Genomic DNA, 14,565 nt, shown 5'->3' with positions numbered 1-14,565 from the left:
GGACACCAGAGGATGGGGGACCCCATCCCAGGTAAGTAGGGTAAGTTTTTTGTATTTTTTTTTTTTTCCACGGGGGCCCTAACTTCGGACCCCCTGCATGGCACAGGGTGCAATGGCCATGCAAATGGGACACTTGTCCCCTGTGCTGGCCACTGGGGTGATGGGCATGGCTCCTGTCTTTCCTAAGACAGGAGTCATGTTACTGGTGGTTTTGTGCCAGGAAATGGCGCTAGTCTGGTAAGAGGCATTTTTTTTGCTTCTAACTAGGCAAGCGTCATTTTTTGATGCACAACCCCATTCTTCTCTACCACCACCCCCACCTGGCTAGCGTCTTTTTTTAAGACACTAGCCCAAGTTTAGCGCTGGCTTGCACCATTCCTTTAATATGGCACCTGGCTGGCGCTGTGGAATGGCGCAAGCCGGCGCTATACTTTTTGCCGCAAAACTGCGTTTGCGCAGTTTTGCGGCAAAAAGTATAAATCTGGCCCTTAGTGTCTCATTACAATGTTGAAGACTTTGATCTACTCAATGTGGTTTTACATTAGGACCTCCTTGCCCATCACAATGCTTTGGAATTGGATTGTATATCACCCTTTCTCTCTCCTTCTGCGTCTCTATCTTTCTCCCCTTCTCTCTTTCAATTGCACTCTCTGTTACTCCTTATCTTCTCTCTCCTCCTCTTCCCCCTTTTATGCCACTTCCCTCTCCCTAGTTCACAAGGGCCCAATGTCCGTAAAGGCCTTGGTCGTGTTTGGTTTATGACCCAACCTTCATTGCGCACTGAGACTGATGTACAAATCCACTACAGCATCAATTGCCCGTTATTTAGGATTTGCAGAATCCTTCTCCATTAATGCTAATGAGGCAGGATTACATTACGTGGATTCTACTGAATTCTACTGAAACACTTTTCATGCAGGAATGGAGACCTCCATCTCTGAGTTCAAAATCGCAAAATTAAATTATTGTTCTGATTGCTGCCCCTGTCCCTTAAAATGACGTGAGCTGCATTCAGATTTTTTCCCCTAAAGCACAGACCTTACCAAAGGCCGGCAGAGCTCTGTACAACATAAAAACCAAGTAAAAAAACGAGTGCACATCAATAACATACAATCAGCCATAATACAAATCAAAAAGAAAGGAACTTTACAGGACTAGCATAAGAAAAATTAAAAGGACAGGCGCAAGTTGAATAATGGCAGGAGATAATTCGCAACCTTAGGTGCAGAAAGTGAAAAATCTTAGTTGGTCATCCTGTCAAGAAAAAGATCAAAGCCAGAAAGAGACTTACTGCAAGTTGTGCAAGGCTTCCGCCTTTCCTACTTTGATAGATGAAGATTCTCATACAAGAGGGTTGTTGCAAATCAAAAACCTTATATGTGCTGCAGTGAAGTTTGAATTGAATACGAGTCTCCAGTGGCAACCAGTGCAGAACTTTCAGGAGTAATGCGTTGACTTATCTAAGTGCCCTCAGTCAAACTAGTGGTAGAAAGCAAAACAGCTCTGAGTGTGAAAGGGCGTGCTTTAGGATCTCACTTAAAAGATCTTTAACCCCAATCAATGTGAGACAACACCAGCAAGTGGATTCCAATTCTAAAGGCTAGTGTTGGCAGGAAAGGGTTCACACAGCAAAGAAGAGAGTTGGAGGTAAGATGCCTTTGCTTTCATGAGCATGCCAGAAAAGCTTCAAATCAAGAAACCCTAGCGATCAGATTGAATTAGTTACCAATGGTGGCACAGAAAATAGGACAAATTTGAGGCTACTTTACACCCTCAGGATTCGATCACCTGAAGGTAATTCAGCAGACAGTGGACATCAGCGTGTCCTGACATTATCAAATTTGTTTGGGAGTCATCAGCAAACTGATGGATTAAAACTCTGCCACTTTGTCAGCAAATTCAGAGGGGCTTAGATTACAGATTAAATAAAGTTGACAAAAGATTAGGACACTGTGGCACTTTGCAATGTACAGGCTGAGGAGAGGACCTCACAATAACCATCAGAACACATTAAGAACGCCCAGACAAAAAAGAAGAAACCCAGCCCAGGACTCCTCCACTGATACTCACAGCGGAGGATAAAACAGGCCCAAATGTCCCATGGCACACTATACCTAAAGCTTCTGAGAGATCTAAACAACACAAGCCAGTGCATGGTCCTTCCACCTGATGCTTGTAGGATGTCAACCACCATCTGCAGAGCAGCTGCCTCCATACAGTGAAGACAACAACATTGTGACTGGCAGGTTCCGAAAAGATTGGCTGCTACTATATTGGTTTTCAACTGGAGTAACACAACTTTCTCAATATTTTTATGCAAAAGGGGAAGGCTGGATTATGGGACGAAACTCCTTTGGTCTATATCATCCAGTAAGTAGATTTTTTCAGAGAAAACATTATAAGAAACAAGAGAAGGTCTGTTTTCAAAGAGGATGGAAACCAGCCTTGCTTTAAAGAAGAATTTATTATATTTCAGAAGGGTGCAGGTGCTTGGCCTGGAGTTGAATAAATATTTTGCCTGGGTGGTATCATAGGTTTAATAGGAGAGCTTGAGAGATTATAAAACCGAAAAACGTTGAAGGGGGTTTAATTTCAGTAAAAGAAGGCCATGAAGAAATTGACCGTGGAATAACTGCATAATCTGGTGCAGATGAAGAGAAAAATGTATGTCAATCAAGACTAATACTATTTTATTCACAAGGTACAGGTTAGATGTAGTGCAGGCATCAGCAATAAAAACTGAGGAAGAAAAGGCCCATTGTTCTGAGCATTGCTGAACAGAGCAAAATAAATGTTTTTACTGATTGGACACAGAGGCAATTACATCACTCTAATAACCAGATCTTACTCATGTCTCTGCATTCTTTCCTAAGTATTTTGTATCTGTTCAAGTCGAAAGACATCATTGGAGCATCACCATTCTTTTCCTTCCCTCTGAACGAGGCAGTGTTGTTTACCAAAGTTGGAGTATGCTAAGGAACATTTTTGGACAAATTGAGATTTTTATCTGTACCAGAGCAACTTCACTGGCAAAAGAAAGTCCTTGCTCATGATATATTTAGAGGGTAGAGTCAATATCATTTTTTGGATCTAGGAGCTCTACTGATGTGAAAAATTCTTGAAGTTTAGAATGTGAAAGATTTTGTTAATTTTTTAATTTGAATTTATTTAAATTGTAGTTGTTTAGTTTGACAAGTCTTGAAGAAGAATCAGTGGATGGTCTGTCCAATCCAAGTTAGTGGATCTGGAATCGAAGAGTAAAATGAGGTATTATCAAGTCACGGGTATTGCTCTGATGGTGTGCGAGTAATTAAACAATGGGATGGTTGCAAATAACTTCCAAAAACTCTTAGAGCTAATTTGGTAGATTAGGACGATTCACATCTTCCAAAAAAATAGGACAAATAAAATACATAAATATGATGGAGTGGGAGAGGTCAAATGTAAAATAAATTGAACAGTAACAGGCAATAGCCTAAGCAACATAATTTCAGCTGAAGGCAAGCACTAGCAAAGCCAAAAGGTCTAGCCTTGAATCATGTTGCCTTTGTCATTTATGTTTTTTTAACCTCAGATAACCATCGCAAATATAATGCTTGGTGGTACCAACGGTCAGGCTGAGGTGCACTGTGACATTCACACACATTCAATCAAAAGCCCTTCCCTGTCAACAGTACAAACAACAGTATAAGCAAATCTTTCCTGCACTGCCAGGGACACATGGAGAGATCCTGTGCAGTGGTCGCTTCCACTAACAAACACACACAGAGGAACAAAGATCTCACATTTTTTTAACCACACCGTGCTCCATACAGGGGCAGCTCCTTCGCTATGGCAAAGGAGCGTCGCCCGACTGGCTGAGCGAGAGACAGAAAAATAGTAAACTATTGTTTTATTTTTCTGCTTCTGGCACTGCAGCAGGGAGGGGCAGGGCTGGGCCATGGGAGGTGGGAGGGGAAATGTGGAGAGAGTGCACCTAAGTGTGCATGTGTGTTTGGCCGGCCATCTGAAGCCGGCCAAACACACATGCGCACTTAGGTTTCTGTTTAACAGTCGGGCTGGAGAAACTGCACAGACCTCGGTCACTGCTGCTCATACCAATCCTGGTGCTGCTTTCATGCTAGGTTTTGCATGAAAGCAGCACCAGGATTGCTGGGAAGCCTGTGCTGGTGTCCCACCAGTGAATGCTAGGACACCAGAAGAAGAGGAGTGCTGGGTGGCAGGAGGTGGCAGGGACGGAGGCAAGGTACGTTTTTTTTTTTTAAACCTCCTCTCCGTCCTCACCCTGACCCTCCCCTTGAATTATGAGGCGGCCGCCGCTGGTTCCATTACGATTCTTACTCTAAAATGTCTTCCTAGTGACACAGGTTACTCTTGTGGTACAGACTGTAACAGACCTGCCAACTCACATGGTGCCACCGTGTGACACACGATATTGGCTACCCTCACATGGTCTCCCGGTGAGGAGCCAATATCACACAGTGGCAGGTAAAAAGAGATGAAAACTACAGTAAAAAGTGGTCTTCAGCTCGTTTTCAGAGGCTTTTAACTGCTGATGTCCATTAATGAGTGTGGAAACACCGTAGGGCATCGACAGCAGCCTCAGCCAGCTTTCTTTTTTTTGTGGAGGGGGTTTGAACCAGGGTGGGGGAAAAAGTGCCTCTTAGGTGCTTCTCGGCACGAGGTCATGCCCCCTCCAAGGCCCCGCCCCCTCTTCACGCTGCGAGGCTACTGGTGAAGTTGGCAGGTCTGCGGTAAACTTAACACTGGTGTGAAATGACAAACAAGTTCCTTTGAACGTCCAGGGAATGCCGAAAACTAGTTAGCTCTGATCCACATCACACAAAAATGTTTGTACTAGGGCTAACAATGGATCAACTTGAACTTGCTCTTAATCAACTGTATTTCCATAATAAGCAGTGGGGCATTTAGTTTTCTCCACTTAACAAAATGCTAACGATGAATCTAAGTTTGGCCTAAGTCTGCATGGCATATGCAGTAAAAAATCTGCAACAACTACTGGGAGAAATATATAGCAACTAGAGACCCGCTTCAAGTACTGCAAATTCAGTTACTTCAATGATGAGGAAGTCATGAGGCTAAGGATGATTGATGGGTGCCAGTCTGAATGGTTCTGCAGTCAGAATCACAGAGAGACACACACACTAGAGAAGATGCTGGTTATGGCAAGTGCAGAAGTGCAGGCTGAAATGCGAACTGCCACCACCACTGTGGTAGCAGGAACCACTCCCAAACAGAACATTCTCACCCTGAGATGCAAACACCAGACGGGCAAAGACAAACAAAATGCCACATTCAGCTGGCCTAAAGGTGCATGTTACCAATGTGGATTGTTCTATCCACACAAGAAAAAACGCCCTGCTGTGGAACAAAATTTCAAGAATTGTGGAGAAGAAAACCACCTCAAGCCCATCTGCCATGTGCAAGGCAAAATAGATAACCATGTAAGAAGAGAAAAACCTGATGACACGCCAAGGCACTGTCACAGGTCAAAAGACAAAGAGAGACATCATACACATTGTTGCTCAGCCAATCCTCCACATCTACATCCAGTGACAGTGGTAATGATGATGGCTACCTGTTGATGATTTCCACAAAGACTCCAGAGGACCAGCTGGCCACTGTCAATGTCAAAATGAGGAGTCACAGCACAGAATTCCTAGTTGACAGTGGAGCTTTTGTGAATGTAATAGGGCCCAAGAACTGATGTGCATGCCATACAGACCCGGTTTAAGATTTGCACGTGGGTCGGAACAAAATCCCTGACATGCACAGGCAAGTTCACAATGGTGCTCAAAAACCAAGGATGTGAAGTGGTCACCAAAGTCTGTGTAGTAGAGATATTGATCATGGTGCCAAGCATCCTAAACTCAGCCACGAGAAACCTGAGGATACTGTTCATATGTCACTTCAATGAGAAGGTACACCAGGTGAAGACAAAAGAGGCAAAAAGCAAGTGGGCAGTAATTAGCATGCAAGTGAACAGTCATTAGATACCGTTGATCATGTACACAAGGGCATCTATCAACATAATGTGCATAGAAAAGATGTCGGACCAGTTCCACAAGGACACAGACATTTTATAGGACATGTTCTTAGAAAACGTTCACCATTATAACCCATCACCAGTCCCTACTGACGATCTTTGCCAATACCAAGAAAAAATGCCCCCAAGGATCGTAAGGTGGGGAATGCGCTTGCAGGATTATGGCTACATATTCGTCCAGAAGCCAGGAGAAGAGCAAAACTAGGCAGTCTACTTCTTACGACACACACTACTGTCAACAAAACCAAACCCAACCCATCTGTTGCAAAGAAATACTTACAATTTATAGCTAACAACAGCATAGCCATGGCGTTATTAATCCCGCAAGTAGTTGCAGTGACAGAAAAAGACAAGGACCTCATGCTCGTCAAACATCTAATCAAGACACACAAGTGGAGACACACCAAGAACCAGGGAGGCAAATCTGAGGAAATCAGAGTGTTTTAAAATGTTCAGAAAGAGCTGGCCATAATAGAAGAAGGACTTATCTTTAAAGAATTCCACATTGTCCTCCCCAAGATCCTCAGAAAGTAAGCTATAGAACGTGCATATGAGGGGCACCTCAAAATAGTTGCCACATAAAGAATTCTGCGAAAATGACTATGGTTCCCAAAGCACGGTGGAGACAGCTGTGGTCATGTCACACATGCACATGCCTCTGCACAGCAGTAAAACAACTACCCATGACCATGCCAGAACTACAAGGGAAGGCATGTGACCTAGTAGTAATTGACTTCTTTGGTGCTCTAACCTCAGGCAAGTACCACATGGTACCAGTGACTGAATACTCCTGATTACTGCTAGTCAAAATGATCTTGTCAATTGGTGTCACTAAAATGATTTGTGCACTAGATTACATCTTCACAACATTGGAATTCCTGCAGACCCTCAAATCAGACAATGATCTGCCCTTCACCAGCAGAGATGTCAAAGTCTTTTTAACACAGTTGGAAAAAAAGGATCACAAGATAACACTGCTATGGCCCCAAGCCAAAGGAATAGCAGAACAATTCATGGGAAGCCTTTATGGAACCCTGAAATGAACCACCAGAGAAGGCACACCATTTGAAAAGCCACTGTGCCAGGTCCTGCCCGCCTGTCGAAACACCCTGCACTGGACAACAAGGGGAGAGCCCAGCCACTCTCATGTTTAGTTGTTCCATTCGGACAAAACTCCCACAGTGGACAGAGACACTCAACACAGACACCACCAACCTTAAAACCACAGAAAAAGAGATAAAGGAGAAAATGAGGAAATACCAGACGGTGGGCACTTGAGACAACCCTTGCCAAAGAGGACTGGGTGGTTGTCAGGCACAGAAAAAGAGAAAGACAGACACCCCATATGACACTGAACCACGGAAGTTTGGCCAACCGCCTAAGATAGCTGACGGAATCTATGGAAGCTCGGAGAGGCGTCTGGGATATACAAATATCTGTCACCATCTAGGGCCCCACTACCCACCTAATACCAAGGGGGGGAGAATGCTGCACATGCACTGGATCCACAGCTCCCGCTCCCGAAACTCCAGAGCCTGGAAAGGTGATCATAACGGTGACCCTTGCTGCGATGTGCCAAGGGCAGCTTCGCAGTTGTGGGGAGCTGTTCCTGGGCCATTTTCCCCGTGAGACGGCAGTGCTGACCTGTACCGTGCAGGAGGGACACTGATCCACAGTGCATACATACCCTGGACCCTAGAGGACTCCTCCCTTGCTGGCGACCTGTACAGAGGCTCTCCTGTGAACCACGATATGGATGCAGGTCGGCTGGTGATGTAAGACCCCAACCCCGCCAATGTTATCAATCGCACTCTGTGAGTGCCGAGGCCTCGTGAACCTGAGAGGGCTCTTCCAACCTTGGCGACCGTTTCCTTCTGCCAGATTTCTGGCGAGGCATGGTGAATGCAAACTGGGCTGTGACCCTGAACCCTGTTGGACTGGGCTCTATTTGCGGGGATTTCCTCATTCCCTAAGTACTGCACATGCGGGATGTTGCCTACTGCTGAGCATCCACGGGCGTAGCACCTAACTGAATACACACGGCACTGTCAACACCTCACTGGAGCCCATGAATCCCCCTCACCGTTCTGGAGCAACAGTCCAAGCTAGGGACCCCCCGCCCACACCAGGATTGTCCTGTGCACATAGACTGACCCATTCATGGACTGGACCTCGAGTGTGGGCGTCTGCAATAAACGGAGCTTGACTGCATTGGTTAGTGCACAGCTGTACCTCAAAATATGTGCTGTTAGACATGGGTATATTGATTATGTAGCACCTGTTGTCTAATGCTGAGTTCACTTACAGAATATTTTTTAACCCCCAAGGATACTCCTCCGCACTGCACCGTAAGTGGGTTTGTGTGAGTACCTTAGCCTATTACTCTTATGGGAAACATCCCTCAACACTTCTAAGTATATATAAGGCATTGTAACCTTGGCAAGCTCAACAGCCCTACTCAACAGTCTCCCTGGCACACGGCGCGGAACAGTACTGAGACTGAAAGCGGACATCTCCCGACCCTGCAGGTGGGGAACGTGGTTTCACCAAGTGATCAAGATCGGCCCAGCATCAGCCAAGGGATGTCAGGAGGGCCCTCAGACCAAGACTGTCCCCTCCGAAAGCTCTCTAACACCATACAGGAAGAGACTACATTCTGCTGACGATGCCCAACGCGGCCCCTAACAAACTAGACTTAATCCAAAGGAAATCCGTGACTCAAGGACAGCCATAGAGCAACAAATTGGCATGTTGGCCTAGGCGTTGGGCATACTCTGTGATGAACATCGCAAGCTGATGGACATAGCGAACATTACTGAAGTGTACCTAGCGACCCTAGCCCCACAACAGAAGCCTCATACACATGAGCTGGAGGACCTGCAATTGCAACTCTGTCTTTTGCATGAAAGAGCCGAAGATGCAGAGGGCACAATGTAGTGTTCCAACGTGCGAATAAAAGGAATGCTGGAAAACACAGAGGCCCCTAGAGCTACACTATTCATGGAAAACTGGTTGAAAACTAAAGTAAATCTGCGTTTTTTACAGTAGAAAGGGGCCTTAGAGTCCCCACTCGTAAGCCTCCTCCTGGGGAGCCCATCCCCCTGGCCCATACTGATTTGCATCCTAAACTTTAGAGATCATGACGTTCTCCTCCACAAAGCCAGAGAGAATGCTCCAATACAAGTGGACAATGTCGTTGTGTCCTTATTGCCTGACTATGCACTGGAAGTACAAAGTAAACAATTGTTGTTTCTTGCAGCCAAAACACAACTCAGGGCTGAAGGGCTATCATATGTGCTTATGTTCCCTGCTCACGGCAGAGTTGTGCATGACCAACACATCTTGTTCTTTGACACTCCTTAAGCAGTATGGTCCTGGCTTGAAATGCAGTATCCCAATGCTCATCGTCCAGCGGAACACAACAGACACCCCGTGGACTTCCTCAGCAATCTCGTCGGCCAGGCTCGCTGAGACGGCCCCTCTCCAAAGCTACCCCATCTCCTCAGCAAGCACTACAGGAACGACAAGCAATACTTGAGACCATATCTACTGAACAGGAGCGGCGACAGAACTCCTCATCGAGCTCCTCTAGTGCAGCTGCATCAGACTCTGATTCCAGTGCAAGCATGGCTCTCTTCCCCTCAGTGATGTTGCAAACATCTGATATTGTGATATAACTGGTCTTAACGCTGTGGCACTTGTGTAAGCACTGGGGGGGGACTCTATAGGGGTTCCCGTGGACTGATTAGAGCCTGCCCTCCCCCGCCAAGTACAGCATCCTTAAATATATTATGCACTATTGTGAAACGTGGCTGAATTAACTCATTATATCCTATGATGTCTCTCCATCATTGTAAATCAAAGATTCTTATGCAAGCTAACACAAGTCTATTACCATGGGTTGCACTGGCCACCCCCAAGGGTGATTGCCACAGTTTATACCTGTTTAATCTAGGTTGTTGTTTTCTACTGGTCGAACTAATGTTTTTTTTTGCTGGACCGAGAATTGGGACGGGTTTTTTTTTTGTCTTTTCCTATCTGTCATGTACTGTGGAGCTGTAGCTTGGGGGGCAGGGAGGAAGTGGGGGAAATCTTATTGACTTTGGTCAATGTGCTGATGTTTACAAATTACACCCATAGCCAACACTTTAAATTTACAGACATGAATGTAAGGGATATGGGCACTGCTTGCAAGCACTACCAAATCCACTCCCAGATTAGACGTTGGGGAGCTCGCATAGCTTGCCTGCAGGAGAGCCGTTCTCACTTCCACTTCCACTGAATCCCAGAAACTGCGATCCAAGTGGTGGGGGCAATTATTTGCTACTACATGCTCATCGCATGCGAGGGACACTGCAGTTTGGGTGCGGGCGGGGACAGCCTTTGAAGTAATTTACTTGAGGATAGACACAAATGGTTGCTATGCTCTTGAGAGATTAGATGGTAGATTTGTGGTCCTGGGTAGGATGTATGCTCCGAATATAGGCCAAGATGTATTCCTTGCTCACCTCTCTGCGGTACTAGATGAGTGGTTCCACCAGCCATGGCTAATAGGGGTGACTTTAACACAAAGTTATACACCCATTATACCGTTCGCATCCTCCCTTGACCAGCGCTCATTTGTTCAAACAAGCAGAAGCACTACAAGATTGGGCATCTGGTTGGTCCTTATCAGATGTGTGGAGGGAGTTAAATGTGGGAATGCCAGAGTAGTCTTTCTGTTCTTACCCACACAAGTTGCATTCTCGCATTGTTTGCATCTTTTGTCCCACAACACTGCTTCCGAACACTTACAAGCCCACTTACCTGGGTAAAACATTGTCTGATCACAATCCCCTGGAGGTTGCTTTAACTTGAGGACGTGTACCCACTCCAGTCCCAATGTGGTGCTAACAACCTCTTCACTTGGAAGATGTGACCTTTAGGGATACTATAGCCACCACCATCACCACATACTTTCATGAGAACACAGTCACAGCTACTTCATTCTCCACAGAATGAGAAGCCTTTAGAGTGGTTGTATGAGGTGTGGCACTGTCTACGATGGAAGGGGCACGTAGCTCCGTCCTACGTGAGCTCACTTCCACTGAATCACAGCTGGGAGGGCTTGAACAAGAATGCGCAAGTGATGATTCCAAAAAGGCAGAATTTCTTGAATACTGTATTTGTCATGCAGAACTCATAGGACATCTAAAGGTCCATGACTACAAAACGTACACTCATAAGGAACACTCATAAGGAGACATGGCCAGTGCACTGCTAGCACGCGTGATTCATCCTCCATTGTCCCCCACACCCATCTTATACATGGGTATTCGACATACGACACAACTAGGTATCAACGATGCATTTGAGGAATATTATGCTCACCTTTACTGTCCCTGTCTGCCCTCTTCTGCCTGCGGCCCTGAAAAAGTTTCTATCAGAGGTGCACTTACTACAGGTATCACCAACTCAATGAGTGGAATTGGCAGCTCCTCAAACATGCTCAGAAATTCACACTGCTAACTCTGAACTTCCACGCAACAAGACCCCTGGTCTAGATGGATTGCCCTCTGAATTTTATGCCACCATTAGAGCTCGACTGGCTAGCTTGAGAAAGTATACAATGACTCACTGAAGCTGGCACCCTTTCTCCGATGACCCATCAAGCCCTACTGTCATCACTGCTTAAATCAGACCATGACCTAGAGGACATGTGTTATTATAAACCGCTATCCTTATTAATGACTGAATACAAAATCCTGAGTAAAGTCTTAGCAGCAAGACTATTGCAGATGCTCCCAAATCTAGTACATTCTGATCAAAATGGTTTCATTCCCCCGTCACAGCATGTCCTTAAATATTAGGCGACTATACCAAGTGATTAACCTGGCAGAATCTGATTATCCAGATGCTGGGTGTCTCATGCTTGACCTCCATCAGGCATTTGAGTCCCTAGACTGGGACTATATGTTTGCAACCCTACATAAATTCGACATACTTTCCACATATATTAAATGGGTCAAACTTCTGTATTCAGACCCAACTGCACAAGCATGTATTGGTGCTCATGTCTCTTCTTCCTACTCGATCCACAGAGGTGCAGACAGGGCCGCCCACTTTCTCCACTACTATTCGCACTTGCAATGGAGCCACTGGCTCAGAGCCTTAGATAGTCATCAGGTGACTGGGGAATAATGCAGAGTTCACACTGCTATGCTATATCGCTATTTGCCAATGATATCATATTATACATCCTTAATCTTGCCGTGGACCTTACACCACTCGGGCCCTTTTTCCCAGTTCAGAGACTTTTCTGGACTTAGGATCAACCATCTTAAGTCACATGCTTTCTCATTTCAGGAACTCACACTAACTGACAACATAACGCTGGGCGAGGCAATCATCCTGACTCCTCAACATACTTTTCGTTTCTTGGGAGTGCAAATATACCAGACTAAGACTCAATATCTTAGAGGGCAATCTACTGAAAGCAATCAATTCTCCCCGTAATCAGGTCCACTTTTGGATCACCCTAACTCTATCAGTGATGGGGCGCTTGGCGCTTTCCAAAATGGTGATGCTCCCCCGGCTCCTATATTTTAAAAGTTAATCTCCCTGTAGTGATCCCTGTAGCTTATTTTTGACATCTCAATGCCCTATTCACATACCTGGTTTGGGGCAGCGGGAAACACAGGGTGAGTCTCCCCCAAACTGCATTTGCTTCCAGAGGGGGGTGGTATAGGAGCTCCAGATGTCCATGCCTACTGTTATGCGTCCCAGCTACAGTGGATGGCATACTGGTTGGTGGGCATTCACCTATCAGAAATAAATGATACCCCCCTGAATGCTCGGACAGGGCAAGTTACACACCATATTGCTTCCTGGAGTGGCCCATCCTGCACACCTGCCATTGCTCCTGAGTAACACTCTTAAATATTGGAGTCAAGCCCTCAATTATACCTCCTCCACCCCCACAGTATGCACCCAACATACCCTTATGCAGCCTGACCAGACATACAGTTATAATAAAACTATACAGTGCACAAACAAAAATGTGTGGAAATTGCATCATCTAGTGTACCGATTTGTTTTGATCATAATAAAGTATTTGTTTCCAACACACTTCAGAAATAAAACATGTGCTTCATTTGTGTTCCTATTTCTGATATATTCTGAAATACTTACATAGTTAATTTAAATGTTGTTGGAAACTTCTTTCCTACCCCCAATATCCAGATTTTTTTTTACATAAATCCTCTCACTTTGAAGTCAGAGAAAGAAAAGTTAACAAACATCCTTAGTAGACAGCGCCTGACATTTGATCGGTCTTTGAATACACAGCAGATGTGATAAGAACAAGATTTAAAGGCCTGTTGACAGAAAGGAAGTTTGTGGAAGAATACAGTTAACAGGAAGGACAAACTGAACCTGGAGAGCTTAAAGCAAATAAAGCCATCAATTAGAAAGCCAGAAAATGTGAGTTACAAACCACAAAGCCAGATGTTAACAGGTGGAATGTATTCCGAGGTCACATTTCTGAAAGTCCCTAAGATATATTCAGAAAACCAGACAGCTGTGCTGTCTGGTAGCCTGTGACCTAAAAAAGCACTCTTATCATGGAGTCAGAAATAGTCCATTTTGGCAGATAGGGAATACATAGGACTTATATTAAGTCCTACATATGTCCACATAGCTCATGGCCCTCTAATTAAAAATTACGTTGTTGTGGGATGCGTTGACTCACAAAACTGGGAATTCTGTGTGTGTGGATTTGTAGGCATATAGAGAGAAAAGAAAAAATGGCTTGTCTCACCTTAGCCTCCTGGCAGCCTTCGCGGCACAGACTTGTCCCAGCAGACATCTAAATGACATTAAGCAACCAGCTTTTAACAGAAAGCTTCTTCATGCTTCAAGGGGACACTGGAAGGAGCTTGAATGGATCCCCTGAACCACTGCCTACTTCCCCTGATCACCACAGCTGTCATACTCAAAATAGAAGCTACATGTGAAAAAGTTCCACTTTGTGAATCCATCCTGCCAGCTTTGACAAATCAGCATCTGATCCATGGATTTTCACTGCATTTGCATCCGCAAACCATTGATAAATACAATTGTGATTTGGAAAGTCGATGGAGAAGCACCTTTTTACAGCTGATCCATTTTCCGAATGATAGCGAATAGCATTTTCAACTGGCAAAGTACCTTTTCTGCACAGTGATTTTGCATTTTCGGTTCCCAAAGCTTCGATATTACAGATTGAAGGCTTTGTGAGTGCAAACTCCTACAGTACAGTTGGCCCTCATTTATATATGCCACTTCATTAACAAGTGCTTTCCTCACAGACAGTACATAGTTCTATTATTGATGGAGAAAGATCAAGTGCAAACGCAGCAAGAGTGGTCTGTGTTGTTAGATTTATTTATTAAGCTTTCTTTTCTTTTAAATAAATAAAAGAGCAAAAACAGTGTGTGAAATCCGTGTGGCGCAGGCAGGTGTCCATCTCTGGCCCCACC

At 45.0% G+C, this 14,565-nt stretch overlaps 1 protein-coding gene across 11 annotated transcripts in view; it reads left to right on the top strand.

Moving 5' to 3' along the window:
* Window positions 1-14,565, top strand: part of MYBPC1 (myosin binding protein C1) — a 362,797-nt gene that overhangs the window by 309,963 nt on the left and 38,269 nt on the right. The gene's annotated exons all lie outside the window — the stretch shown is intronic.

The sequence above is a fragment of the Pleurodeles waltl genome, chromosome 4_1, assembly GCF_031143425.1.
Source record: "Pleurodeles waltl isolate 20211129_DDA chromosome 4_1, aPleWal1.hap1.20221129, whole genome shotgun sequence".
Taxonomy (NCBI): domain Eukaryota; kingdom Metazoa; phylum Chordata; class Amphibia; order Caudata; family Salamandridae; genus Pleurodeles; species Pleurodeles waltl.
Note: the sequence above shows the minus strand (reverse complement) of the source record. Positions and strands in the feature narration are given on the sequence as shown.